The sequence below is a fragment of the Zonotrichia leucophrys genome, chromosome 14, assembly GCF_028769735.1.
Source record: "Zonotrichia leucophrys gambelii isolate GWCS_2022_RI chromosome 14, RI_Zleu_2.0, whole genome shotgun sequence".
Taxonomy (NCBI): domain Eukaryota; kingdom Metazoa; phylum Chordata; class Aves; order Passeriformes; family Passerellidae; genus Zonotrichia; species Zonotrichia leucophrys.
Window position 1 is genome coordinate 8,035,348 of NC_088184.1, and position 27,114 is coordinate 8,062,461.

Consider the following 27,114-nt stretch of genomic DNA (forward strand, 5'->3'; position numbering starts at 1 on the left):
TGTATCATCTATGCAAAGGAAGATTTTTTTTTTCCTGTTGCGTTGTTTGCACATTAGAATGCAATTTATGTAATATCCAAGCAAAGTTAGTATCCTTCTCATTCCGAGTTTCCCATAGTTTGTGTATGTCAAATTGTTTTGCAACAGCTGGAGAAGCTGGCTGGTGTGAATACAGTGGTTCCATTATATCCACATGTCTTGGGTTAAGCGCATCTGAGGGGCCCTCCAAGGATTTTTCAAAGAATTCTCAGTCTTGCATTTTAACCAAAAATAGTATTAATTTCCATGTGTCTTTGGTCTGTGAGTGGAATGATGAGTTTTAATGCATTTTGAGGGGTATGTTTTTGAAATGCTGCTAAATGTTCATCTGTAATGTGGTACTTGATCATGGTTTTTGTACTTTTTTCACTTGCCCTGTTAACTACCCTTATGTGAGCCTTTATACTAAATAGTTATGCAAACCAGATTTTGGACTCCTGGCAGAAGACAGTGCTTTTCAAACCTATGTCTGAAAGTTGCCATATGAGGCTACAGTGCTTTTATTTATCTTGTTTTTAATTTGTCTCAGTCCTGTGTCAAAGACTGAAATGGAGGTCCCTATTTTACTTTACTGAGTTAGACATAAGTAGTGTGAGGATTTGGTAATTTGTATCTGTGGGAAAAGAAACATAATCCTTTAAATCAGGTGTTTAACATATATTTAGATTTTTATTAAGTGCTGTCAGATATGTGCAATAAGCACTATCATTTGGTAGATAAAATAACATTGTACTGTAGTAAAAGGTTTGCCACTGTACCTGCATGTAATTGAATGGGAATTGCCAACTTGGCAGGAAGAAACAATTTTGAATTGAGCAATTTTGCAACTGAAAACACTCACTGTGCTAGATCCCCTGACCAGCTACACCTGGAGCTTTCATTAGTCATAAGCAGTTTCCTGCAGTTGTTCCATATTTAATTAAATCAGCTTATAGATACTTCTAAAGTATCAGCTGTATGGTTAGCACGGATTTCAGTGTGTACTTGCAACTGTTCTGGCAGCTGCACCCCTTGCTCAAGCTTTATTCATGAGGCACAACTCAAGTGTCAAAAGCACAGAAGAATTAAGCTCCCTTCTGAGAATGGGTTGATTTTTATGGGAGGGTCTTTATCTTTGGAAAGCGTGCAACAGCTTTTTGTGAAAACACTGTAAGCATGCTGCTCAGCCTTGGATTTCCTTAGTGCAGCCTGCTGATGGTGGAAAGGGCTGGTGGATGGTGTGTGTTGGGAGCCCAAAGGCAGAAAATGGGATGCAAATCTCTGCTTTGGGGCTGCTGAGGATGAGAGGGACGTGACAGCGGAGCATCTGCTGCTGTGATGTTGCACTGACAGGCTGTTGAGCATCACAGGGATGCACTTGTGCTGCCCAGCTGTGGCCCCTGCCTCAGAACTGGGGGTTGAAGGCACTGTCTGTGGGTACGTGCTGCTCCTTTGTGCCTCCTGCTAGCCTTGGCTTTGCACTGCTGCCTGTTTGGCCATAAAGCAGAAATGCCAGGGCACTCTTACTGTCAGTTCAGTGAAATACAGCTCTTGCCTGCTGGTGTGGGATCAAAGCATTTCTTCAGTCTGAAATTTTGTGTGTTCTTTTAAAGCAATGGTGTGTTTCTTTCAGCATGAAGCTGTCAAAGGAGCCAAACATATCGATAGCTCAAAATGTTGAGAGCTGTAGAATGAAAAGAAAGTGTGTTTGGGGTCAGTGAGCAGTTTTAATTCCAAGAAAAAGTTAAGCCAGGGATGACAGTCCTGAGGATCACCAGTGCCTCTCCTTCATTTCATACCTGTAGTAGGAAATGTGGTGTTTCTCCTTCTCCTGGCAGAGTGGAGAGTGAGGCTGGGTGCTCCATGGGTTGATCAGATGAATGTGCTCAAGCCTGTGTTTTCCTGCTTTTTCCTTCCTTGTCACCTCCTGGTGATTCATGCTGAGCTCCACCAGGTTAAAGATGCAAGAAGCAAAAAGTAATTACAACGTGTGCCTAAACTCTGTAATCCCTGTTGGCTACTGGAACTAGGAAAGGCATCCAGGAGCTGCTCTGCTCCATGCTAAGGGTTATAAAAACTGGGATCAGTTGTTGTAGCTAGCAGCAAAGCAGCAGCAACTCTAATGCTGGAAAACACCATGGGAATCATACAGGAAAGAAAACCCAGGAGGGGTTTACTCCACTTTCTCTACTTTATTCCACTTTCTCTAAGGTTCATCCATCAATTATTTCCCCCAGCCTTTCCCCACAGTAAGACCAGGGCAGATTCACCTTGTGCATCACATAAAAACTTGAGATTCTTTCAGGTTTGGAAATGAGGGTTTTCTTTTGAAGTGTATTTGCCCCTGGAATGTTTAGATTGTGCAGGTGGATTCCCAGCTCTGTTTTGCCAGAAACAAACACACAGCCTGGACCTTCCCTGTGCTGAGCATCCGTGTGGGAGGTGCAGGACCAGTGAGTTTCTGGATGGAGCACAGCTTTCAGTGCAGCACCAGTGCTAAAGCTCAGCTTTGCACAGGGGTGGCAGCTCACCCTGCCATGGGTGAGGAACGGGGCTACTGCTGGAAGAGCCACTGTAGTCCCTGGCAGTTCACTCTGCAGAGCTGCACTTAAGTGTCAAATAAGCTGTTGAGCTCCATAAAACAAATGAGTTTTCAAAAGGAACTATCCTGTGGGGGGATAGAATGTAAGAAACTAAAGATAGTGCAGCAGGTAATATCACCTCTGAAGAGTTGCAGCTGTGCTAACTACCAACAATTAGGACCAGGCCTGCCCTTAACAGGGCACAGCTGTGTCCAATGAGGATGAGTGCTATAAAGAGTGGGTGAGCTGGGTGAGGAGAGTTGTTGGAGTTTGTTGGCCGGGCTGTGAAGAAGAAGGTGTCAGTGCTGTGAGGAGCTGTCCATGAGAAATCACCAAGAAGGTATGGAACTTTTGTAATAAGATAACACTATCCCACCACTGGTTTATCCTTTTTGTTTCAATCAGTGAATATATAGGTTCTATGTATGTAGACACAATCAGATTGTACCTATGTAAACATATTCTACTCTAAGTATCTTGATGTAGACCTGTGGGATCAGTAATTTAATCTGAACATGGGAAATGAGGGAAAAACTGGTTTTCAGAAAAATTTCCAGACCTGAGAAGTTCGAAGAAGCTTAATGTGAGCTAATAATTTGTGTGTTAAACTTCAGTCCAGAATGAATCAATCTCTGGAAACTGAGTCTCACTTTAGTACACCAGGCTCAGTAAAACTGCTGAGTTAAGGTACTTTGCATTGTGAATAAAATGAATAGCATCAAGCTATTATGTGACCAAAAATGATATATTTCTTAGAGAATGGGTCCATAGTACTGACTTGACTGTTAAATACAGTTTTACTTAATATCAAGAGCTTAATCATGCTGTAATATGGCTTTAATAACAATTGAGAAGGAGAATGGAGACAACTCATCATTTAGTAATGGCAAAGGGGGGAGACAATTCATCTGCAGCTGGAAGGTGCATAATCATTTTTGCAAAGTCTTAGCACTTAACAAGGCATGCATTAATAAAACAAACAAATCTTTGCAGCAAGAGAAGTAATGTATGCATCATTTAAGGGGAGTATTAGAGCCAGATTAGGCTGTTGGGCTCCTGCAGCAGTTATCTTGTTAAGCATCTTCTCTGCAGGAATGTGTTACATGAGATGGATCTGAAGCCTTTTCCAGGCCACTGGCGTATTTTTTGTTGTGTTGTGTTTATATTCCTTAATGTGTGATGGGATTTTGCAGATGTTCCCTTTGAAATAGAAGCATTTTAATTTTTTAGCAAGAGAAGACCAGCTGTTGTACAGGGGATGTACAAATTCCATTTACTTCATGTCAGCTCTTGCAAAATGGGTACATTTTGGTGTAAAAGGCCCTCATTACCTGCCACGTGTTTTGGCTCTATTCAGAAACATTTTTCAAAATATTTCTTCTTGCTTTCAGCATTGGAGGTCCATGATCTGTGATTTGGCATCTTATTAGTGCTTGCTGAAGGGCCAGGAGTACAATGGAAGCATGAAGTGATCTTAATTTGTAGCAATAGTCAAATTACATAACCTCAAGGATTAATTTTAATCAAATGCTTCCTGATTTTTCTTTATAGTGTCAAAATTAGACCTGGCACTTCACTGAAGCTTTTGCAGTGACTCTTTAATTGGAATACAATGTCCTGTATTTTTTTCTTTTGGCTTGGGCTGATGGGATGTCTGATTTGGGCAGAGGGAGGAGCATCCCTGTGTGGATACTCGGAGGGCACGTGGGTTCTGGTGTGTATGACTGGAGTTTAAGCCTAGCAGTTCCAAGGGTTTGAATCTGAGTTTTAGACTTGGAACCACAGTTCTTCATTTTATTTTAAGTAATGGTAGGCCTTTGATGCTGTTCCAGAGAGCACATGTTAAATGGGAGACGGCTCTGTGGGACAAGGGGAAGTTGAAGTCTTGTTGCTTATTCTCATCAGTAACCTCTTGGCATCTTTACCAAAGGGTTTAGGGCCACATAGCTGAGGTGACAGGTAGTTTTGGCTTTTTCACTTATTGGTACTCCAGACTAGTCCTCTTTGGTCTGATAATTGTGGTTTTTATCTCTTTCCTCCAGAGGAGCCAAGCCCTAGCAGGTCACAACTTTATTCTTCCCTTTCGCACTTGGTGCTGCTGATTAGGGCTGTTTCCTTTTGTGGGTGTTTGGGTGTTTCCTTTTTAGGCTTGGGTTGAATCTCACAGACATGTGGGGTCTGAGGCCTTCTCATGAGCAGGGTTGAGTGTCTCCAGAAGGCAATGCAGCTCATTTGAGGTGTGCATCCATGCAGAAGCCTCCTCCTCTGTGCCAGCAAGGCAGGGCATGGCAGTGATGCTCAGGTACCTGCCATGCATGTAGGAATCCATTTCTCCAGATGCCAGGTCTGGTGTTTGTCTTCCCCAGTCTGCTAAGTGGGCTTGATTGCTTAATTAACATCCCATCCTTCATGGAGGCAGTGTCGGTTTGGAGTGATCTGTTCGTGTGGAGCAGTTGAGGTCTCCAGCAAGGACCAGGAGCTTTTCAGCTGCCCTGCATTGGTATAACTCCATTAAAGTCAGTACAGACCAGCTGGGGATTGTGGACCCACAAATGTAATTATTGTTATAATGAGAGCATCAAACAAGTAATCATTATTTTTACTCTCTCTTTTCATTTCAAAATGAGAAAATTATTTCCTCTTGGATCAGTGAAAGTAATTTACATTATGCACAATAATGGTCTTACATGAAAATATAATTATTATTCATTTGTATGGCACCATCTGGGCACTAGAAGCTTCACAGACACATGTGAGGAAAGGTCCCTGTCTTGAAGAGTTTACAGGCTGAATAGCAAGTTAGAGCTGCTAGCAGCTAACCAGAGGCACAAATGGAACTTTTCAGTATTGCCATCAGGGACCTGTTCAGCACAGGCCTTCCACAAACCCTGCTTCAGTGACTCCTGCTCAGAATTGCTCTGTGATTGGCACTATACAGCCTAGGGGTGAAGGATTGATTAGCATGGATGGATCAAGAAAGAACACAGCAAGAGGCCAGTATTATAAATTGGCTGCCCAGCTAGTTTTGGGCAAGTAAAGGCTATTTCCAGGCTTCACTTGGAAGCACAAAATGGTTTTCATGCCTTGTGGACCTGTGCTTCCTATGGAGTAATTCCCAAGCTTTACCACAAATCCAGGACTGAGTGCTTTACAGAGTGTGAGTGTGCTCCAGAACTGAAGAGACCAGGCTTTTCTAACTGTCTGGATATAAAAATTGAGCAACATGTAGCATTACCTAAACATATATACAGTGTAACCTTGCTGAGTACTGAAAGGGTCAGCACAGGACACTGAAATCATATGACTTCTTATTTTTAGAGATGATTAGAGAATTCCTCCAAGGGACAAACTATTTATAACACGTCTATAATTTGCTGCTTTTTTTTCCTTATGATGAAATTAAACCAATAAATGAATACCAGTTAATTAAAAAAGTTAGCTAAAAAGGATTTCACACTAGTGTGTGGTTGACTCTGAGGTCAGATCGTGAATGCTTCCCACATATATTTTGTTTTCAAGCTACTGTTCTGTTGCTGTTCTATTATTAGAGAGTAAGTGGGATGCTTATTTAAAACAATTCTACAAAGCTGAATGACACTGCAAACTTCAGTTTAACTTGGATTTGGTTGAATGAGTCATGGGCACTCATTTCTGCTTCATGCTGCAGCCTTTGCTTGCCCTTCAGATGTACTTTTTGGTTCAGTTATGTTGGTGAAATCTGAGTATTTTTCTTCAAGCTGATGCTATTTGCTGACTTTTTGTGGTGGTCAGTTTTGGATTTCATGCTGTCTGAATTTCTGAGACGTAGCTCATTTTGTTCTTAAAACTCAACCTGTTTCTAGTTATCTTTGTTCTTTATAATTGCCTTCTTTCTGCTTCAGGAGCACACATGGTTCAGTTGAAGTGTCTTCTTTCAAAGAAAAAGCGTGTGAGGTCGTGGCTGTATTGACTAAAGTGAAGCAAGCTCCCTGAAACTTCATCCAGCCTGTGACCCTTTCTTGGGAGAGGCACAACAAACCTGAAAAATGACATTTCCAGGGGAATTTTTTGGTTCTTTAGACTTGCACCACTGCATGTCACAGAGGCAGGTAGAGTCCTAAGTGTTCTACCTGTGAGCTCAGTGGGGTGGCAACTGACACGCATGATGAGGAGTCCCACAATTGCCAGTAGTTGTCATTAGTTATTTAAGTTGCTAATTGTCATTAGTTAAGGAACTTTTTTTTCTATACCTGGAGCTCTAACTAAATAAATGGCCATCTGCTAATTATGAAAATGTAAACTGGAGTTCTCTGTGGAAATGGAGTGTTACCAGAGATCTGGGTTAGAGTCATCTTGAACAGGCATGTAAATAAAAAATAATCTATTATCAAGCCAATCCTGCATTGTAGAAAAGAATAATCTCATGACAACTAGCATCTTGTCTGCAGAGATCCACATTTGGCTAGCTGGGGATACATCTTGGCACCTAACTGTATTGACTTAGATGTTTACAGGCTAGCTTATGCTCTTAAAACTTGCTGTGGGTGCCTGACAGCTGTTTAAATATGTAAATAAGAATTCAGGTGGCTACCTTATGGCACCTAAGTTCAACAACTTGGCCCACAGTGTGTAAAACCAAGGAAACAAGCAGAGGAGGAGTGAATGTAGTAAACAAAGCTGTTAGTGTGTATGCACTATGAGAATAATAATACTTTGCACAGCTACTGTGCCTCAAACTGCTTACGTTTTGGCATTCACTGGAATTGAGTTTAGTCACTGAGTGGCAGAAATAGAAACTTGGAGGTGCTGCCTGCTAACAGAGTACATGGAGCAGCACCTCAGCAATGAGCTGCCTTTTTGGCAGTCTTACAACAAAAGACGTGAAAGTCTTCAGTGCAATATTTTGATAAGTCATTGATACTTATTAAAATAATAATTATGACAATAATTATAGCTGTAGCTGGCTCTGAGCTGCTAACTGAGTAGAGGACAGGGGGAGGAGGGTTATGAAATGTTCCTGTGAGCCATCTGAGTGCTGCTCCTCAGCTGTGTGCACACAGGTGGGGATGGTTGTGTGTGTATTTCTGCATGTCCTGTGCAGGACATGGCAGTGCCTGTGTGCTGGGTGGGTTCAGGGTTAGGGCATGGCAGTGCCTGTGTGCTGGGTTAAGGGTTAGGGCATGGCAGTGCCTGTGTGCTGGGTGGGTTAAGGGTTAGGGCATGGCAGTGCCTGTGTGCTGGGTGGGTTAAGGGTTAGGACATGGCAGTGCCTGTGTGCTGGGTGGGTTCAGGGTTAGGGTTAGGGCATGGCAGTGCCTGTGTGCTGGGTGGGTTCAGGGTTAGGACATGGCAGTGCCTGTGTGCTGGGTGGGTTCAGGGTTAGGACATGGCAGTGCCTGTGTACTGGATAGGGTTAGGGTTAGGACATGGCAGTGCCTGTGTGCTGGGTGGGTCTCCCAGGAGAGAGCTGAAGATTCCCAAGCAGTCTGTCCTGCAGGCAGCTCATCCCCCCTGTGCTCATGTTCCTAATAACAGAGATGTGATCAAACAGGTGAGAGTATTTTACAGCAGCACAGTGGTAAAAAGGTGCAATAAGCTCCCTGCCATCTGGCTTTCTGTAGTTAGCTCTGTAATGTTTGCTGTGTGTCACCTTCACAGCAAGACTACATCATCCCATCCCAAGGCCTTGGTCAGGCCTCAGTGATACTGAAACCAGAGGAAGGTTGGGTAGATTTTGCAGGTAGCACTGTAGCTGTGATGACACTGTCCTGAGCCTTTCTAATCTAATTCAGTATTAAACATTTACACTGCCCAGGCTGCCACCACATGACCTCCTGTGCTAAGTGGCTGCAAGTGATTAATGACTATTTATTAGGAGAAGATGGTCTCAAACCTGCTCACTTCACAGACAGTGTAAACAGAGATTTCTGCTCCTAACCCTCAACCCCCAGTTAAAAAATATGGGGTTTTTTCTCTTTGCTTTCTTTGAAGTTGATTTTTTTCATCCCTGGATGTCTGAGAAAAGCAGATTTCACTGGCCTTTTCCTGTCCCCCTGTGTGAAGCTGCAGTGGGCATCTAGAGTGTGAGTTTACGGGTGCTTGCTCCCCTTGGGTAGGGATTCAGCGAAATGTGACATGAAATGGGCAGGAGGAGAAGCTTGTACTGCAGCACAAGCTCCTGTGAGGGGAAGGACAAAAAAGCTGGGTCAGCTGTAAGGCTGTGTGGGACCTCTGAGAGCACAACTGGTTTAAAAGTTGGACAAATATAAATGCATTTATTGTGCTTTCAGAGGACAAGAGTTTTCCAGAAGTGAATCTCGTAACAAATAGCCATTTTAAAAGGTAACTGATGCAGAGAAAGAACCAGGTTAATTTGGACTTTTGGATAGGTTTGTGTAGCTTGGGATCCTAATTCTATGGATGCTGTGGGATCTGTGGGTTTAAGCATGTATTTTACACAGCAAAACTTGACCTAAAGGTATTTTATGTGTAAATTGTTAATAGGGTTTGTTTGCCATTGTGCAACCAAATATGTAAGTTAAAAGATTTTAGACAAATTTGATGCAGTTATTCAAAGTGGTTTGAGGTTTGTTCATTTTAGCACCATCATGAGTCTGAACAATGATCTCCCAGAATGTTATCAATAGCTTATTCTGTAGTTTAAGTTCTTCAGGGGATTTTCACTTTCTAGTTGCACTGATGTAAATTTATAGTCGTTCTCATATTGAGGACCTATGAATGAATAACTGGAAAGGGAAAAAAGGCTCTTGCAGGCCAAATGGTTCATCAAAATCTCCATTTTTGGACAATGTGGACAGCTCAGCAACTGCTGGAGCATTTTGTTGCTTTTGAAGTGCCAGTGTAACTTTGCAGAGCGTATTCAGCAGTTGTGCCCTGTGCTCCACATGCTCCCTGCTTGTGCAGTGGTGTCACCTGGAAGAGATAAGTGAAAGGAAGCCCTTGAATTTGATTCTCTCCTGGATTCAGCCTCAGGGGTGTGATTCCAGTTTAGTTACCAGAACTAGCCCAGCTTTGCTCTAAATTCTGCCACCTAAACCTCAGTGCTTTCAAGGCTTTGGTAGGCAATGAACGGGGTGCTGTGTGTTTTGTTTGCTGTAAGTGTTTGTGTATTATTCTTAGTTTTAGCACAGCCTCATGTACTCACTTCCTCCTCGTCCTTGAACAATTCCCTCCTTTTCTGGGGCTGTTGTCAGTGCCTGAGAGGCTGCTCCAGCTGGGCTCTATGGCAGTGACTTCAGCAGCTCAGCTGGGATGTGTTGGTAGGAAATGGATTAAGGTAACTGGTGGGGAAAGTGCTTCAGGTCTCTCTTCCACACTTGGTAAATAGTAACTCCATTATGAAATACTGTTTCACTGTTGAATAAATTGGTGTGGGATTTTTTTTTTCCCCTTGCTTGCTGTCATTGGTAAATTGCTGTCTTCCTAACTTGTGTTGTCCAGTTTGAAATACTATTTCCTGTTGGCTTAAAATAAACCCTTCTGCAGCATTTTCCTGTTTTACGTTGCCTACAGAGAACAAAATGTATCCTTAAAGGTTTAAATCTGTTGCTACGGTTGGGATGGTAGTTTCGTAGCAACACGGAGATACCACAGGTGTTACAATCTTCTCTTTAGTAGAGAGTTGGTGGTTTGGTGGTTTCTGTGTTTCTCCCCTTCCTGTTTATTAGAGTAAAACGTGTCCAAGGCTCGGTTTTGCAGCTCTCATGCAAACAGAGGCAGGCGTGCATACCTGTATTCCATAGTGGTCAAATATTTGTGGTCAAATATAAGCAAGAGTTGCTCAGGCTAGAATTTTCCAGACTGAATGTTGCTTAGAAAGATTTTTGCCTTGCAGCATGCAGTTTAAACAAGTCTAGGATGTGGCAAGTCATCATTTCATCAAGTTCATGCTCTTTCAGTAGCAGATTCTTTTAGAAAATCTTCACATTTAGGGTTGGTTTTTCCTTTGATCGTTATCCTGTGTAAGAATGATGTATGGGAGAGTTTTGTACAGGACTGATATTGAGACACCCTTGTCAGCTAAATTCCACCTTTTTCAGTGTTCTCAGCTGTTTGCTATAGGATGGAGATGCAGATGTGTAAGAGCTCAAGCAAAACAGCACACTGAGAATAACCTGTGGTTCTTCAGAGCCATGGTGCCTTCATTAGGCCATGGGAGTGCAGATGTGGATATAAAATCAGTCAAGAATAGTCTTTGAATATGATTATGTTAGGGTGAGTTTTTTATACAGCCTTTGTATTTTCATTGAAATTGTTAAAGTGGAAAGGGCCTTCAAATAAAGATTGTTCTGTTGTCCTAAAGTGTTCCAGGATACTAGGAAAAAAATATTTGATAGTAATACTTCTTTAAGTGTGTTTTATAAATATTGGTTCTGTAAAACTGATGTATAATGCTCTTTTCTATTCTGTGTTCTGAATGGAATTACCTGTGATAGAGATTGGTAGTGCTGGGTGGTTACAGCTTGAGTTCCTGCATATTTCTATTGGCAGTGGTGGAATTATTTAACAATCACTCTCCATTTCTAGTGGTTTTATGAGTGCAAAAACTTGAAATTCAGGATTTTTTTAAAAGTGCTCTTCATATTCTGCTGGCCTTGTTTGGTCTCAGTGAAAATTGTGGAAAGTTAATTTAATCCCATGCTGAATTACTAAGGATGCTCATGCAAGAAGACTGCACTGAGTTTTGCATTATGGAAATATTATGATGATGCCAGGTGTGCTGATTCCATCTCTGTTGCATTTTGCTTTAGCTCTGATTCTTTCAGTCAGCTTTTTAGAGGTCATGTGCTTCAGTGTGTGACTGGTGGACTTCCTTGGGCCAGATCTGAAGGCATGGGTGGGGTTTCTGAATGGGTTTAAAATGCCTGCTTTGTGTTTAAGTGGATTACCTGTGCGAGAATTCAATTTAAATACATTGATCCCCACCTAAGGAGATATACAAATTACACATAAGTGATGATCAGCCCAGACATCTGCCAATGTGAGATGAAACTGCAAACATTTATGTTGAAGTTTATGTTTATGCAAACATTAATGTTATTGTCTTGTATTCAGATCAGCTTGTTCAGTGTGTCAGCTCCAATGCTGGTTTATGGTGTTTTTAACAGTTGGGCTCAATGGTCTTACTGTCATTTCCAACCTAAATGATGCCATGTTTCTATGAAGTGAATTTTGATGAAAAGTAAAAGCCTCAGGGTCTAGAAGAAAGGTGCTCTGTCTGTGTGGCAGCAAGTGGATGTGGATTCCCCTCCCAGCTCTGCAAGTGCTGCTTGTGTGGCCTCTGCTGGAGGAGGCAAACACAGCCTGGCTGTCTCTGCTTCCCAGCCCTGCCAGAAGCACTGAGTCCCTGCACAGGGACCAGGCTGGTGTGTGCCAGTGCCTGGCAGGCAGCAAACACAGGGCCTGAAGCTGCTCTGAGTGAGGTTTGCCACACATCCCTGTCTGTTTGTTGTTTGGGGTTGTTTTAGTGGCAGGGTGCCTGTCCTGCATAGAGCAGTCACCCAAAGGAGCTGGAAGGTGTAAAGGGCATTCATGGCTTGGGAAGTGACTCACTGAGGAATCCAGGAGGGAAGGTGCATTTGAAGAAAAGCATGAGATGGCGTTTTTGCTACAGTATCTGTTGGGGATTGCTGTGACTAAGGAGATGGCACAAATGTACTTTGCTGTGACAGATTCTTTATTCCAATTCCAGTGCAAAAAGTGACTATTGCCTTCAGCTTCTGAGTGTAAGTCATGTGCTGGCATCACCTTGTGCAGGATTCCCAGAAGTAGGTGAGCTCTTTTCTCTGTTTGGTTTCAGAGTCTTGAATTTGTTTGAGCCCAACCTGAACCTGTCAGTTAAGACCCAGTTGCCAGCCCTCGAGGTGCCCAGGTGGGTTGTGCAGGCACCTTTCCTGCCCCAAGAGAAGAGCCCTTCTACTTCAGCTGTCTGATAGACCCTGGTTTGGTGGGATGGGTGGTCCAGGTGTGGACAGTGATGGTTAGATTCTGTTACCAGTGCTGCAGGCTGGGGTTGTGGCTGGCTCACTTTGCAGCAGCTGGTTCTGTTTTGGAGCAGTTGGTGCAGGGAGCTCATTTTATCTTTTTTCTCTACATCAGTAATCAGGATCATTTTTCTGTGAGCTGCACACATCTGTGGCCCCAAACCTGTCTCAGCCTGGAGGAAGTCAGTGAAAGGTAACATTTCCCACAGCTCAGTGCTCACTTGCCAGTAGAGGAAGCAGCTTATGCTGCTTCAGTTCTATACATTTTTTTCAGGATTTAACACAGATATTTATGAAGTCATTTGGTTTGCATGTATCAACATAAATAAAAGCATCTTCTGAACACACCTAGTTGCAAACATGATATTTCTTTTAAGATTACCAATCTCCTTTAGTGTGTGTATGAAGGGGTAAAAACCCCAGCAAACCCCCAAACTTTGGGCCTTCCAGCTGCTGACTGTGAGCAGTCCTTGAGAAGAAGCTTTTCTATTATCTCTAATGCTCCAAAGCTTGCTGGATAAACAAAATGAACACAGATGTTTCCTTGCTGGTGATACAGTTCATAAGAAGACACTACTCAAGGCATTGCTCAGCTGCAATTTCTGTGTGCAGCAATCTATGGACCAAACAATTCAGTCCTACCCAAGGAAACTTCCTGTGAAGTTGAAGAGGCTTGCTGAGCAATACCTTTTGTCTTAACAATTTAATAACCACTTAATAAATTACCCAGATATATTGAAATTAGCCAAAAGCTCATTTCTTGCCTCATGGAAGTGCTGTGAGGGTACTGCAATATGCTGAGGTCAAGTCTCATCCTTGGAGGAATGAGCACATGAACAGACATTTGCCTGCCATCCTGGGGGGCAGCTATGTGGCTCATGGTTGAGCAAAACCAGAATCAAAAACAGTACAGAAATCATTCACAGCTGTTTTAATTCTGGCTAAACTCTGGTTATGCTGGTTTCAACAATTTTGTAAGAAACTTTCTCCACCTGATGAAAAAGGAATAATTGTGTGTTGGTTCCAGGCTGTATGTTGTGACAAAGCAACTCTTTGCTATTACTCTGGTCAAGTTGCCTCCCTGCTTTTTTATTTTTATTTTTAATTATTTCCTTGTTTTGACAATTTTTGTGGGAGTTAGATCTTCAGGCTTATAGAACCGAGTTTGATGATGTAGCCGTGAAGAAGAAGCCAGAAACAATGTCCAGATCTGGAGCTGTGGCACAGCAGTGGATGTGCCCTGGGAGCAGCGGGTGCCTGCAGGATGCCCTGATCTTACACAGCTCTCACAGTTTGCCTACAGACAAGGTCAGGGTTTGCAGAGGAGAGCAGGAGTGTGTTAAGGCTTTAGAGCAAGCTTGAGCAATCTCACCACTTAGGCTCTGTCTGTTGCTGCAGGACCTGCTGTTATGTTAAAAAAATACAAAAGAAACACTTGGCATGTGTTTGAGAGGTCTTGTGTTTTAATAATGATTTCAGACTATGCGTTTCATGGATTTTTAGAGGTATCAGTTGCTACTGGAAGGTAACTTTAGTCACTTAGCTCATGAGACGTTCCAAACAACTTGTGTAGGATTAAATTATTTTAGAGCAGCTGATTTCTGTTACTATGCTACTAACTCCTGACTTGCTGGTTGCTGTGCTCGTCCCCAAATCCCTGGTTGTTGAAAGCTGACTGGTTCATTCCCCAGCAGGCTGAGCTGCAGTTGCTGTTGGTCCAGGCTAACAGTGTCCCATGGGAACTCAGCTCCTGTTCTGTCCCTGCACCTTCAGCCACCCCTCAGCCCACACCATGTGGCTGATTCACCTGCAGAACAATTCTGGGGCACAGATGAACTCTCTGTTTGGATTCTCCCTTAGCACGCCATGGAAATTTGCTTTCCTGTCCATCTGTGCTCCTCTTTGCTTGCACCTTTCTTCTTTCTAAAGATCAGATTTTCCTGTTATCCATTTCATTTTTATTCTCACTGATGTATATCTCTACTTCTGTTCTTCCATTCCTTTTCTGAACAAAGATAATTTATCGTTTCTGAGCATTTGAGTAGCAGTTTTGTCACCTTTTTGCTGAGATAGACCAACTTTGATCAATAGCAAAAGAAAGTGGTTGTAGAAATTCACATTGTGCACTTGCATACTCTGTAGAGTGTCTTTGTAGCTGGTGCTTAGCATAATGCCTCTGGAAATGTATTTCTGATATGTAACTTTTATTTGTGCAGCAAGGGACCCTGGCAAGTGCTTCATGTTTGATATGATCTCGCAGTCCTTTCAGATATTGAATAATATGAATGAGGAGTTGTCAACATCTTCTCAAAGAGCACTGCAGTTTGTGCCCTGCAATGATGCCATAACATGGTGTGCTGTAATGGGAAGGTTGCAAACAGTGTTTGAAATACTATAAACTGTATCAACAATAAAAGCAATTAAATGTGGAAGGAATTTCTTAGGAAATCTGTGAATTTTCTAATTTTGAGGTCTCTTAAATGAAGACTAGAATCTCTAGGGGAACTGGAAGTTGGTGCAGGTGTCACAGGGTAATGTCCTGGCCTTAGCAGGACATGTCTGTGCTTGTGGGGTGTTGGAATACCAAAGGGCAGACAGGCAGTGCAGCTCAGGCTGAAGGTGAGGTCCTGTTCTTGATAGATTTGTGTGTGATTCATCCACATCACTGTGCTGGAGCTTTGTGTGTGCTAATGGTTCTGTTAGCTGGGCTCAAGGACACTGCGCTTGATATTTCTGGTTTCTATCTTTTCAAGATCTCTTATGAGTTAAAATAAAATGGCAATGTCCATTATCCTTTAATATGTAGCATTGAATATGTAGTGAATTCTTAACTCCTCTGAAGTTGTGATTGGGAATTTTTCCACCAGAATTAACTAGGTTGGAAAAGACCTTTGAAATCATCAAGTCCAACCTATTACTTTGAAGGAGTTAAGATTTACCTTAAGGCTTGTTGTCCTTTGAGTTATAAAGTCCTGGCAGAGCTGTAAGACCTGAAATATTCAGCAGTGATTGGTAGTGACTGACTGCAGTCAAAGTCACCTGGAGCTTTTCACCAAGTTGACATTTCGTTCTTTAAGCTCAGGTTGATGTTTCCTTTAACGTTTCTTACTCAAAAAATCAAGTTCAGCTTTGGTTCACATCACCAAAGAGGCAAAGCAAGCTGTGCCCTCAGCTGAGGCAGTGCAGTGTGCTGTGACATTTATACTGTGGCACAGGCACCAACGTCCTGAGCTGATGTTCAGGCTTCGTATGCCAATGCAAAGCACTTATGGATTTTCTCCCTGCTTATGAAACACACTTGTCTCAATTATGGTATAAACAAATATCTTAGAATAAATGCTCCCCTGTGCAACATTTGTTGACAAATCAACCACCCTTACTTAAATATATAGATGAACATATATGTGTACATTGATATGTTTATGTACATATATATGCATATCTCTATGGTGGAGGAGATTTCTTGCTATGTGAAGCTGGAGATCAAAGGGTGAATGCTCTCCCTGAAAGGCAGTAGGGTGTCAGCCCATCCCAGCTACTGCAATAAAAGATTGATGTCGGACTTTGATGCTGCATGAAGCAGCTTTAGATTCCCAGTGAGCATTGTTTTGTTGCTTAGAGGAAGACAAGGATCTGTGGAGAGTGAATCTCGAGGAAAGAGAACTTCAACAAATAACAAGATGAAATTTGTATTCATACGCAGCTCAGGTGTTTGGAGATGTTGGCTGTGCACAGAGTTGTGCTGCTGTGACAAACCAGCTTTTTATCCTTAACAAAATTGTTACTATTAGTCTCTTGCAGCTCATCCAAAATCTCTTGTCACATTTGATTTCAGGTTAAAGCTATGTAAAGCCTTCAGGTTTTTTTTAAAGGAACTTTAAATTTTTCTACTATTAGTTGGGAAGTGATGCCTGCCTGCTACTTTTGTAATTTTTCCTTTTTGAAACTTTTGTCTGTGGTATTTATAACAAAAACTGCTAAGTTTTGTTTCATGTTCACTCCATGACAAAAATAACTGGCACAATTTTTTTCTTTGATAGCTGGAAGAGAAAGCAAAATAAAGATTTGGAAAGGGAAGTAGTCTGTCTCTAATCTAAAACAAATGCTGATAATCTGGTGACCTTTCTAACAGCATAAAGGTGTGTTATCTTTATTTATTTGCAGTCTCCTTGGTTATAGAGGTTGTAGTGGGATCCTGCCCATCTTTTGCCAGTTTCTGTGAGTTTCCCCCCAGTGTTTATGTTTGTATCATCAGGAGTTTGGAGCATAAAAGCTTCAGTTTCTGCAAAGGAAAATGAGCTCTTGCTGGTCTGCTGAAGTTATCAGCAAAATAGATGATAAAGAGGTGAGGAATGATGAGTCTGCAGAGTAGTAATGAGCAATTCCATTCCAGAGCTGTTGACAGGACACTGCTAGAGAAAGTTGTGAGAAAGTGATGAGCAGCATCCTGCCATGATTGGGCATTGCCTGAAAGATTAGAAATAAATATTCAAAATAAATCACCTGTTTTTATTGTTGCAATGCATTTATTGAGAGTTTCCTCTGAGGTTCTAAATCCTGGAATAAGATTGGTAACACTTCTTTGTCAAGTAAATAGCTGATCCTCCTTTCTTGGCTTTCTTTTATTCCTCTGCTTTTAAAGAGATCTGAAGAAGTGTTTTCCCTGTGTGTGTGAGTTGATTCTCAGTAGCAGGCAGGGCATGCCATCATAATTTAACAGAACCTTGTAACCTCAGCTGAGGTAACAACTTGTCACAGGTCCCACCTTGCATGGGGGGGTGATGCCTGTTAAAGCCTTGCAGGAGCTGATGCACGAAGTAACTCTTATGCACCTCTATTTCAAGTTGCCTGTTGGCATCTTTCTAGATGAAAAAATTGAAAGGACAGATATGACAGCAGAATGTAACGTGCAATGACCTCCGAGCCTTCTCTCAAAGTAAAACATGTTTATAGTTAGAAAAACGTATTATTTCATGCTCCAAATTAAGTCCTGTATTAAACTTGGAGAAATACAAGATGACATAGCAAGTGAGGTGCTGACCTTGTTAGGTTTTCTTTGTCATCTGGCAGTTTTTCAGAAACTATCACTGTATTAATTATTTGTTCTCTATTTAAATTAGTTCTTGCTGCCACAATTCAGTTGGTAATGCAGTCTAGAATTTTAAACCATATTTAAAATGTATCTTAGAGTAAGAATATATAATGAACCAATCACTATTCATGATAAAGTATCCAAAGATGGATAAATTAATACTATGTGAAGAGTCTCTAGTTTTAGAATTTCAAATGAATTCATAGCCTGAATTATTTTTTGATTACTAAAGCATTGATAATTGAATAAGCGTTGAATTTCTGAGTTCTAGTAAGATTTTCAAATAATGTTAGAAGTTGCAGTTCAGGCCTCAGTGAAGCTGTCCAGCACTGCTGCAGTAACTTCACCTCAGTTAAATTAAATATAGAGTGATCTTTATCTTGGTTCCTGTAGAGAAGTGAACTCTGCACTTAAGCCTTGTGGGGCAGCCCCTATAGGGGTGACTTTTGTTCTGCACGGTGCAGGAGTAGCTTCCCTCATTGTCCTGTGTCTCCTCCTGACTTCAGAGGGTGTTGCAGTTTATTACTGGGACTGGGAGAAAGGATCAGGCCGTGCTGGGAGCCCTCTTGACTCGGCAGGGGTAGCACTGCATACAGCGGGACAGAACTCGCAAGTTTTATTCTTGCTGACCTTTTTTGTGGCCTTTGCTGGCCTCTGTGCCTCATTTTCTTTCTGGATTGAGTCTTTTGTCTCTTTGGATCTGGTAAGTTTTCTTTGAAGCAGGAATGTTATTTTGCTGTATGTTCAGCACAGAGAGGCCCCCACTCCCAGTGGGGTTATCCAGGGGCTTTTGTGTCACATGTAAGGATGCTCTGCATTGTGAAAAAGGCAAAGCAAACAAACCCAGAGAGGAGAATGTGCTTCTGGTTTGAAGGCAACTTTGCACATAAATATCTGTTTGACTGCAGGAAACTGCAGTTTGTTACAAAAGAAATGTTTGGCTGCAGGTTTCCACACACTTCCAGTTTTTCAGTTTTTCTTTTCTTCTTCTCTGCATCTAAATGGTTCAGGAAAAGGCCTTTTCCAAATGAGTATTTTGCTATTTTAACAAAAGTAGTTGGTCCTAGGACTTTTGTGGAGCTAACATTAGAGTCAGGCTGCTTGCTTTCTATTCAAACCTTCTGAAGACTCTTAGAGCTTTATTGTTATCTCCTGAAATTGTGCTGAGTAGGGTTTACCTTTACATCACTCTACCAGTTTTTCTTCAGAGCTCTGTTACTCTGTTTGCATCTTTGAAGAGCTGTTTTACAGCATACTATTTACTAGGAGTTTTGATTCATTTAGCACTTCTTGTCTCCCAGCAGATTGATTTACAGACATGGTTTGGTATGTGTTGCTGTTTGCTGCTTTCAGAAATCTCATGTTGGCAACAAAATGCTGCAGTTTCCTAACTATGGTAGTTAAACTAATCCATGAGCTGCAGGGATGGTAAACCTTTTAAAAATTGAATTTTATCTCTTGGAGGCTTATTACTCTGTGAGGAATAAATTACTTCTTTGTAACATTTTCTGCTAAGATGCTCTTCCTTTAGCTTTCTGATTATTCATCAGCTTGTCAAACTTTTCTTGTTGCCATTTAGCCTTTTGTTTTAAATACTTCATAAGTTCTGATTGATTGGACAAATTTTCCTAGTTTGGGAGAGAACAATTTTGAGAGCTCTGAAACAGTTGCTACAATACAATACCATAAGAAAATGCTGTGGTATTGAATACAAATAAAAATAAAAATTGGCTGGAAACATTAATTTTCTGCAAAATGCTGCTACATAAAATTCTCAGGGATCTCACATAAATGTTTAATTCCTACAAACAAAGCCCTGAGCAGACACTTTATCTGACTCATTCAAAGTTTAAAAAAGAATTAGTGCTCTCTTTGGAGTGAACCTGCAGGAGTTTGGAAAGTTGCACTGTTAATGTGATTGATTTTTATGTCAAGGATAAATTTTTCCTTCAACGTCCAAGTGCAAAGGTTCACACGCCTGCATGGAATAACTAATAAGTGTGTGTGATTTCAAAGTCTTCAGGAGGCAAAGGAGCAGAGTGTTTCCACACAAAATGCCTGTTTTGTTTCTCTGGAGAGAGCAAGAGGCCTGGGTGGACTCTGTCAGAGAGAAACTTGCATTAGGCTTTATTTCAAGATCCTGTCAGATGGGTTTGTGTGATGGGGCTGCACAGCTTTTCTCTCTGCAGGGTCTCTGGCTGCTGTGGCCTGATCTGCGTTTGGACAGTCTCTTGCAGGCACTGCTTGGGATATGAACTTCAGTCATGTAAAATCCCAGTTATAGATATTGGCTCAGCCCTGTTAAAACTGTACATTGCAGAGCCTGGCAGTGGTGGGAGCCCATCAGAGTTCCAGCTGTGTGCTTGGGCAGCAGGGCCAGCGGGCTCTCCGTGCCCCCAGGGGTTGCAGCAGTGGGACACCCACCCCACAGGACCTGGGCAGCTGAGCATCACCACACCCTCAGCAGCTCTGCCCAGGCAGGGAACTCCTTGGGACATGTGCTTCAGGGAGGAACAGGCATTAAACACTGCCTCACATACATGGGTGTGAGCAGAGAGAGCAAAAGCTTTGGAAAAATAAATAAATTAGCTTTTCTCTGCCCAGACATTCTAGGCATAATGGATGGGAAAACAAAATAACTGGGCTTTGATAACAATGTGGGTAGCCTCTGTCTTCATCTGCATATTTATTTTCACCAGTCTCATCTGAAGTGAGCCGGTTGTGTGTCCTGCACAGCTGCAGGTTTCATTTGTACTCTTCTGCACATGTCCTCTGCTCATGGCAAGCACTTTGTCTTACAGAAATGAGTTGGTGTGAGCTGTCATTGTGTTGGTGTTGATTTCTCAGTTGCAGCAGACTGGTGTGTGAGGTGATGATCCTGAGCCCCCAAATTAGGATGTACTGCTCTTGCTCCTGTGTTGGATGGAAATACTTTCAACATTGCTTACCTGCTTAAAATCATTTCCACACAGTACAGATCAGTGTGACAGAAAACCTTCCATGCTGCTGCTTAGGTAACAGAAAGATGAACACTTAAATGTGAGTAAATGACAAGGCAGGAGTTTTATTGGGTGTAGGGGAGCTGTTCTGTGCTGGAACACAGCTGTTTCACCTGCCTGTTGGGGTTTCTCATACTGCAAATCTAATTCATGCATGGCTGAAAGCCTTGTGCAAAGGGGATTCTAAATGCTATGCAGAGGATTCCCTGAGGAAGTTTGACAAACACAGTAATATAGGTTATTGCATGTTCATTGCATGTTTGTAGGCCTTTTTTTTTCTTTTTGAAAGGGAATTTAGATGTGTCCTGCAATGCAGATCTTGAAATTCTGATCTTTTGGATAAGGTAGCAGAGGTATTGTTAATGAAAACTGTTGGGTACAGCAAGGACTGGGTTCCTAGCACTTGAAATGATTGATGGAAGGAGATGAGCAGAAAAGCAAACAGCAGAGGATTATGTTCCAGGGCAGAGCTTAAGCTTTCAGGAAGAGAAAGATTTTATTTTTGCTGAAGTGCCTGTCATGGAGATGATGCTAGCATTGGGTGCTTGACTATGTTCTGCCAGCCCCTGCAGACAGGTGGATGCTCACAAAGAGGAGCTCCCATCTGTGCTTCCTGTAAAGATCTTTCTCAGTTTTCCACTTTATAACTTTCTTTCTCTACCTCTTCCTCCCTTTTCCTGGCTGTTATCACTGTTCCTGATCTTGTAGCCACTCTTGGTTTTTGTTTTCCTCTTTGCCCCTGTGGATCCCAGCTGTGTGTGCTGTACTCTCTCTGCTGCAGCCCTTCCTCTCTGGGTTTCTGCAGGAGCCTCAGCCCAGCTCTTCTGGGTGCTCGTGGCACCCTGTGCCTGGGGCAGGCAATCCTGGGCCAGTTCCTGTTTGCTCACAGTGCTGTGTGGTGCCCACAAAATGGCACAAATGGCCCAGCTGTGGAGCCACCAGCGCCAGCTGCTGTCACCTGCTGTAGGGAGAAACTGGGACCAGCAGCACACAAAGTCGGGATGTTAAAGGATAATGTGCCAGGCAATTACACCCCGAGAGGTGACTCTCAGAAGTGCTGCCTGTGGCTTTCAGAGGGCAGAGTTGTCTCTGGGGAAGTTTCCTAATGTTTGTTGGCAATAGAGTGAATTTTTGAAACTGGTAATTCTTACATAAAGTAACTGCCTGAATTTTCAGGGGTAGTAAAATCAACCTTAGTCTGGGTCTCAGCCAGAGTCTTGAGGAATTTCACATACAGATTGGATAGTCAGTGTAGAATATCTGACTTTTTATTTATTTGTTTGTTAACATTGAGAAATGTTAACATTTCATGTGTAAAAACTCAGTGTAAGACTTTAAACAACCAGAGACCAGAAGAGAGATTACTGCTCTGCCATGCTATTAGTATTGTCATCTTGTTGTATCCCATACCTTACAATATGGTCTGAATATACAGTACCTGGTAATGACTATACATGTGGGATAATGTGGGCATTAGAGTAAATTCTTTGTCTCCTAAAGTGAATGCATAGAAAACATTTAAGAAATTTTGTCTAGAATTTTCATAGAACTAAATTCAAATTTTCCAGCTCCTGTTTGATATTAAGGATTATGGTTAATTTGAAAGCATCAGATTTTCTTTATACTGGAAGATCCATTTTCTATCCCTGTCTGCAACAATAGTTTAGCAGTTACTTGAAATCTTAACAGTAGTGTCTGGAGTTTTGTTTTACAGTTTTAGTGTGTGGAAAGGTGTAAGACAATGTCTGTGTTTTTACCAAATGGAAAGAATTTCATCAGGAAATGTCTCCACTCCAAGTATGTCCAGGTTTTCTTTACTGCAATCAATACAGTTATTCATGGATTTCTGCTCCCAGCTCTCCCGTGGCTATATTTAACATGTGTCATTGTACTGGGCTACATGGTTTTAAGAAAGTTGTTATTGTTGTACAGATGTGTGCTGCAGTGAGGCTGAGCACAGCCAGAGTGCTGTAGAAAAATCTCCTGCTCTGTGAACATGAGCGACTGCTCTGTGTGCTGTGTTTTGCTGAGGGCTGGGTTACATTGCTGTAGTGGCTGCAGTTGGCCAGCTCAGAGCATCATCCATGGTGTACATTCAGCACCTCACAGCTTTGCATAAATACTCAGATTACTCAGATAATCTGTGCAGTGCTGAAAACAATTTGTTGCTGCTGCTGCCTATGGCATTATAGATCTGCTTGTTGTGATGATGTGTCATCTGTTGGCAGAACAGATTTATTTTATTCTTCAGGAATTTTGAGTGTTCTGAAATGAAGTGACTTTTTCTTTTAAAGGTCAGTGGTTGCATAGACACAATTAGGAGCATCTTGGCTGTTTTTATTGACAAGGATGAGCCAACATCACATGTGAGAAGCAAATACTGTATTTTATTTTATTTTTTCTCTCACTCACCTGCTGTCTCCAATTGATTTTCTGTTGAAATGTGATGCTAGGCAGTCAAAATGCATCATTTAAAGTAAAGACTGCTCCCAAGATGAGCTTTAGGATTTTTGGGGTACATATGTGGAATCCACTGGGTGCAACTACCCACAATTTTCAAGAACTTCAATAGAGTGCAGATCTCTGGCACCATCCAGAGGGCATTTGCCACTTTTAAGTCCCAGTTGAATATTTGTTAACACCTGTAATTTTGAAGAGTGTTTGACACTTAGGCCTGCAGATGCCATTAGTTTTGAGTGAAATTGGCTCCTTTTGGAAACCTCAGCTGTGTGTCCTTCAGTGGGACAGTTCCCTTCATTGGGATCACCACTGCTTCCTCCTTACATTATGTTGGGATGCCCTTGTTTCTCACATACAATTTCCAGCCGATAATTGGGTAAAGCTGTATTACATGATTTTGAAAAAGAAGATAAATGCAGAGATTATCACAAAAGTAATTTTTGTCATTTCAGTTGCTCTGTTGCAAACTATGGATTGCAACTTGACTAGAAAATGGGGTTGCAGCCTTTTTTGAAATGCTGTCACACCTGTTTTTGTGGTGAGCCTTTGAACTCTGAAAGGGTGAGAGCCCTCAGGCAAAGGAGGTACCCCCATGATATTATGCTGAAGTTGGGCTGTAGTATGAATTTGGAATATCTGGGGGCTTTTTCCCATCAAATTATTTTAGATTGGATTAGGTTAGAGTAATCCACTTGATAGTAGTGCTGGAAATCTGCAGGATGATCTGTAAAAAGATTCCTGATTTTCTTTGACCTCAGTACAAGTGTGGTGCCCTGTAAATGTGTATGAATATGCTGCCACATCTGATGAGGAAATGCAAGGTAGCCCGAGGCCTCACAAAGAGTTGGTGGCAGATCTACAATAAGCAATCAAGGCCTCATCTCCTGGCTGCCTGAATCTGCCCTTGTTTGTCTGGATCCATGTTTTCTTCTCATCAAAGGAGACATATCTCTCTCCATGTTATCCACAGGTAACACTACCTTTAGCCATTGCAGGTGGTCTCGGCAGTTTTGAAAAATTCAGTTATTTGCCAAGTGAATGGAAAACTGGAGCTGCTGGATGGCTCTAAAATGGTGATGGAAGGCTGTGTCCAAGAGTTCAGCAGTTCATTGTGTCTGTGTGCATGCATCATTCATCTTTGCCAAAACCCAGCTGTGTTTCCCTGGGCTGCCAGGCCTGGTGTCCCAGCCTGGCTGGGATCAGAGCCCCAAACCCATGGCTTGGGCTCTTCCACAGGAGATTCTGCTGGGACAGCTGCAAGGAGGAGCAGCCCTGCTTTGTAGGAGCTACTCACTTGGTCATGTTTTCAACTTGGTCACCTAAACACTATTAACACTATTATCTTAACCCTACCCTCCTTTTTTTTGAATCAGTTGACTAAGCCTGAAAGTGGAACTATGACTTTCATGCATGAAGTGATATGGTTATTGCAATAAGGATTTTAATAAATTCACAGCTGGCTGTGGTTTGCATAGTGAGCATAAATTAAGTTCAGTGAGCTCTACTGTGTTACCTCCCTGACATAAAAGCTATGTCAGGCAGAAATACTTAAATACACCCTGCAGAAATCCCAAACAAGTCCTCTCCTGCTAAGCACTCTGTGTAGGTTGGTTTAATTTATTAATAAGTTGCTTATCCTTGTTATTTACTGGTACGTGGGCAGGCTGCTGTTGTGATTTTCTAAGCTACACAATTCAAATTGCACTTGGCCACAATTTTCAATGACAGTGTGTAGAATATTTTGAGAACCATCTGTATAACCCTGAGCTGGCTTCATGGTTAACCCTGAGCTGGCTGTGGTGTGCCAGGTCAGCTGTGACAAGTGTTACCACTGGCTCCCAGCTGTTGGTGTTGTTGGGAGGATGTGAATTAGAACAGGTTATTTGATAGTCTATGAGTGATCAACTTAGCTCTGCTATTTATGTATGAACCAAAGTAAGGAGCTTTTGCATTACATATTGAGGTGTAGGAGGGCTTTGCTTCTCTTTAGCTGGAGATTTTTTTATCACTTTCAGGATACTCTGTGATGACATACTTCAGACTTCTGCTCGTACTGATATTCACGCCTGACAGTAAAAAAGACTTGTCATTTAGGTTGCTTGCCTAACACCACTGTTTTGTTTTGCACTTCTTTTTATTTTTAAGCACTAGCCCAAGCAGAATGGGGTAACTCTTGGTCTGCTGACTAGACTGGCCTTGCCTTTGGCTCCTTTGGGAGCAGAGCTGTGCAGAAAGGCTCTCCTTCCCCACACCCCTGCATTAGAGCAGATTGCTTCCACTCCTGCCCTGAACATGTCCAGTTACCTTCCACTGCTCTTTGCGACTTGTTTTTGATGTGGAAGTTGCCCAGAGCTTTGAGCTGTGGGTTCTACTGTCCATCCATTATCTACATGGAATTTAAGCAGTGTCTCATGTCAGCTCAGAAACATTTAAATATATTGTGGTGCAAAATGTTAGATCTGATGTAACATATATATGCATCTGCTTCAAATTGTGAGTTTCAATGGGCTTGACTGTTTGTGTCTATGCATCCATTACAAAGAGCTTGGAAAATACTATTCAAAATGTTATGGTTTCACTAAAACTTATGGTGGCCTCCTAAAAATTGAAAAGCAAATATCACCATTGTTTCATGTAGGTGAAAAGAGAAAAATTTTGGCTAGTATTTTGCAAGAGCTGCAGACAAAATGGTGTGTAAATGGAGACAATGTTCAGCTGGGGTCTCAGGTTAGCCCTGTCTCAGGTGCATTTTGAAGGCTGCCTCTCTTGGGTAGCTGCTATTTTCAGGAGTCAGTCCCGGCTTCCTTTTGGGTTCACTCAAGTAATTTTTGGTCCAAGGGAAAGAAAAGTGAGGCCCTGTAACATTCATAACTGCTTTTAAACCCTCATAATCATTATGGGTTTAATTTGGCTGCTCCCTCTGCAATAACCCCAGGTGTTAAGTGTCCCCTGGTGTCACAGGTGGGGGCAGCCTGGCAGGAGCCCTGGCTGTGCCCTGTGTCCTTGCTGGCAGCCACACTCAATGGCTGTGGTCACCCCAGTGTAGAACTGGGCTGTGAGGAGCCCTTGGACAGCCACACTGCCTTGTGCTGCACACAGAAAATTGCTGCTCCTCGGGGAAATAACAAACTTAGAGCCCTGGTGCTGATGGTACAGGGTGCCAGCACAGAGAGTGTTTGCATGCTCAGAGCTCTCTGCCTTGCCATCAACAAGGACTGATTGTGCAGGATGAAAGGATTTGCCTTCAAGACCTGTTCTTCAGTTGCCATTAGAGTTTATTCATTGCCTGATAGTTTTTATTTTCCTTAGACACCATCGGCTGGCATATTTGGCTTTAGATTGGAAGGAATTAGTTTGTAGTGGATTGCTGTAAAGTTATGCAGTAATCTCCCTTTTCAGTAAAAGTCTGATTTATATGACATTGTTTTCTTCCCAGGATGTACATGCAGAAGGAAAGAGCATTCTAATTGCTCTTATCCCATGCAGTAAGAAAGTGGATTTTGGAGAAATTAATACAAAAAGCAAAGTTCCTGAGCAGTCCAATGGATTTATAAAGTGTTAAGCATTTTAAAAAATACACTTTTATTGGCTCCTGAGTGGGTGGTCCACTCATGTTCCTGAATTTAGAGGTTCCTCTTAAAATTTAATTTTTAATTTTTCATGAGAAATTTAGGCTCAAATCTTTCCTACAGGATTAAGTTATTCAAGGCATAAAGGACTTGCTCTGGTAAATTCAGAGAAAGGTTTTCACAACCATTGTGATGCAGCACAGGAGGGAAAATAATCCAGTCCATCTAAGTTTTGGGAGAGCATTGCTCAAAAAAACATTGTAGTGTGTCTCCTGCTGGGAAGGGTGTGGACATCTTTAATAGTCACTTACTGCAGAGTAATGCTCTGAAATAGAGACTTCCATATCTGTGAGTACAAACAGAGTAAAGGGTTGTAATCCCTTAATGGTGAAGAGGCATTTTGGTTGTATG

At 42.0% G+C, this 27,114-nt stretch overlaps 1 protein-coding gene across 8 annotated transcripts in view; it reads left to right on the forward strand.

The window, feature by feature from the left end:
• Nucleotides 1-27,114, forward strand: part of XYLT1 (xylosyltransferase 1) — a 174,979-nt gene that overhangs the window by 2,345 nt on the left and 145,520 nt on the right. The window contains exons 1-3 of one of the 8 annotated variants that reach the window (XM_064725404.1): nt 2,921-2,940; nt 12,292-12,325; nt 12,699-12,776. The exons of 4 other annotated variants lie outside the window; for them this stretch is intronic. The gene's annotated coding sequence lies outside the window, so the exon portion shown is untranslated. Of the gene's footprint in view, nt 1-2,868; nt 2,941-12,291; nt 12,326-12,356; nt 12,372-12,698; nt 12,777-27,114 lie in introns of those variants that run through there. 3 more of the 8 variants (XM_064725403.1, XM_064725405.1, XM_064725406.1) reach the window with 3 other exon arrangements.